Source organism: Triticum dicoccoides, chromosome 4B (assembly GCF_002162155.2).
Source record: "Triticum dicoccoides isolate Atlit2015 ecotype Zavitan chromosome 4B, WEW_v2.0, whole genome shotgun sequence".
Classification (NCBI taxonomy): Eukaryota; Viridiplantae; Streptophyta; class Magnoliopsida; order Poales; family Poaceae; genus Triticum; species Triticum dicoccoides.
Genome location: NC_041387.1, coordinates 15,925,359 through 15,928,617, shown reverse-complemented (window position 1 = coordinate 15,928,617; position 3,259 = coordinate 15,925,359).

Below are 3,259 nucleotides of genomic sequence, written 5' to 3'. Positions count from 1 at the left end.
AGGGAGGAGAGAGGGAGAGAGAGACGCCTTAGGATTAATCATATTCAAACACGTTTTTTTTGTTGTTTTGTGCAAACACCGAGGCCATCACCGGCGAGGGTGAGAAGGAGGATAAGCGGCAACACAACTATGATGCCTCGCAAATATAAAGGAGATGGACCTATTAAGTGATGGTTGTTGGGTTAAGAGTGTGTGTTACGTTTTTTCTCTCCCGTTGCAACGCACGAGCTCTTTTGCTAGTATATTTCAATCATGTGTAGATCTGCTCGTCCTTGTCAACTTTTTTTCCCTCTTGACTGTGCGCATAATTGCATAAGATCCCACAAGTGATTAAATATTAAAAATTCGACTTATAACAAAATAAAAAATGCATTAATGAGTTTAATTTCTAAGCCTTCTCATTATCACGTTGTGATGGGTCTTATAACAGTTAGTTTGTTATTACTTACCCCTTGTCGCTAACTCACTACCAATAACAATTACACTTGTAGCATGGAGCTATCTCTTGACGGCTACGCAGCGTGACATAAATTCAACAACTTATATAAAAGGACTTGAGGAAAATGTCACAAAGCATGTCATACGGTCATATGTAGACGGATATGTTAGACAATAGGATAGATAGAGTTGTAGTTTAAACTCATATATCTCTTTCTATCTGTATTTCTCTCTATTCAAACTACCTCCCTCAATCTCTTGTAATCTAGACGTATCCTAGCGATCGTCTCAACTTGTACGCCACGGCAGGCTGTTCGCCAGAGTCAATATATACCCGCGGCCACCTACGGGTGATAGTACACTTCCCATATCATCTTTCATGGTAATCAGAGCATCTTCTTCCTAGATCGAGAGAAAAGAGAAGAGATCGCATCTAGCCTTCCAACCTCGCCATGACTACCGCCTCCACCCAACCCTGCACCATGAGTGCGCTCACCACATCCCTTGCCTCCGCCTCCACCTTTGCCCCCTCATCATCCAGCGCCTCCCACGCCATACCCCTCGGGTCACCACCACAGGAGAAGCTCACGAGGAATAACTTCCTCATGTGGAAAGCCATCGTGTTGCCGCAAATCAAGGGCGCACAGATGGCTCACCACCTTGATCCGGCGAGCCAGGCGCCACCGGAGACACTCACCATCACCAAGGAGGGCAAGGAAGAGCAGATCGCCAACTTCGCCCGCGTTCTCTGGTATGCACAACAGCAGCACCTTCAAGGTTTTCTGATGGGCTCTCTGTCTCGCGAGATACTTGCATAGGTTGTCACCCTTCAGACGCCGGCAGAGGTGTGGGCAGCGATCCACGCCACCTTTGCTGCCCAAACTCAGGTGCAAGCCATCAATACACGCATAGAGCTCACAAATCTGAAGAAGGGGAACCTGAGCATGACGGAGTATCTTGCCAAGATCAAGATGCTGTCTGACGAGATCGCATGCACATGGGTGGCGCTCGGCAATGCTGAGATCGTCTCTCATGTCCTGGCCGGACTTGACCTCGACTACAACCCGGTGGTCTCGGCCCTTGCAGCACGGGTAGAGCCCGTGACTGTCCAGGAGCTGTTCAACCAGCTTCTCAGCTTCGACGCGCGGCTCAACCTTCTTCACGGCATGAACGTCCGCCAGTCGTCTGCCAATGCGGTGTCCCGCGGCCGTGGAGTAGGCCGTGGGCGCGGTCACCAGGGCCGCAGCTGCAACGGCAGCAGCGGTGGCAACGGGCGAGGGCGCGGGAGCAACGCCCGATCTGGGGGCGGCGGCTTCAACAACACCAACAACACCGCTCCTGGATCCTCTTCTTCAACTCGGGTCCGGTGTCAGCTCTGCAAGAAACCAGGCCATGAGGCCATGGATTGTTGGCACCACTATGACGAGGACTACATTCCTTATGCACGCCATGTTGCAGCAGCAATCCGTGAGCAGCCAGGAGGAGATGGCACTGTCTGGTATGCCGACTCAGGCGCCACTGATCACGTGACTAGCGAGCTAGAGAAGCTCGCTATGAGGGAAAAGTACTATGGTGATGATCAGATTCACACTGCAAGCGGTGGAGGTATGGAAATAAATCACATCGGCCAAGCCTCTATTAGTTCTCCCACATCTAACCGTGATCTAATCTTAAAAGATGTCCTTCATGTTCCTCAAGCCGACAAAAACCTTGCATCTGTGTCTCGCTTAACTACCGATAATAATGTTTTCTTTGAAACTCACCCTACATATTTTATTATAAAGGATCGGGCAACGAGGGAGCTCATTCATCACGGTAGATGCATTGGAGGGCTCTACCCCATCACATCCGGAGCACTTAGTAAAAGGCGTCGTCGTCAAGTCTACTCCGTCGTCAAGCCCTCCTTGGCAAGATGGCATCAAAGATTAGGTCATCCATCATCGGTCATAGTCAAGCAAGTAGTGAATAAAGACAATCTTCCATTGTCCTCTAGTCAAAACAATGAGTCTGTTTGTGATGCTTGTCAGTGTGCAAAAAGTCACCAACTTCCTTATCCTAAGTCAAATAGTGTGTCTTATGCTCCTTTGGAACTTATTTTCAGTGATGTATGGGGATATGCAAGAGATTCTTTTGGAAGAAAAAAATTCTATGTTAGTTTCATTGATGATTATAGCAAATTCACTTGGATATATTTGCTTAAATATAAATCTGAAGTTTTCTCTATCTTCCAAGAGTTTCGGAAGTTGGTTGAACGCCAATTTGACAGAAAAAACAAAACAGTCCAAAGTGACTGGGGAGGGGAGTATGAGAAACTCAATTCATTCTTTCGCAATATAGGTATTGCTCATCATGTCTCTTGCCCTCATGCACATCAACAAAACGGTTCAGCCAAACGTAAGCATCGGCATATCGTTGAAGTAGGACTATCCCTCTTAGCCCATGCATCTATGCCACTGAAGTATTGGGATGAAGCCTTTATCACTGCCACTTATCTCATAAATCATTTGCCTAGCAAAGTCATAGGTAATTCTACTCCTTTGGAACGATTGTATAATCAAAAACCCAACTACAATTCTCTGAAAAATTTTGGGTGTGCATGCTATCCAAATCTTCGTCCATATAACCAACATAAGCTTGAGTTTCGCTCAAAGCAATGTGTTTTCCTTGGATATAGCAATCTTCACAAAGGGTATAAGTGTCCAGAAGTATCGTCTGGACACATATATATTTCACGGGATGTTGTATCCGATGAAACAATTTTTCCGTTCTCTAAACTCCATCCCAATGCCGGAGCTCTTCTTCGAGCAGAAATAGCTCTCCT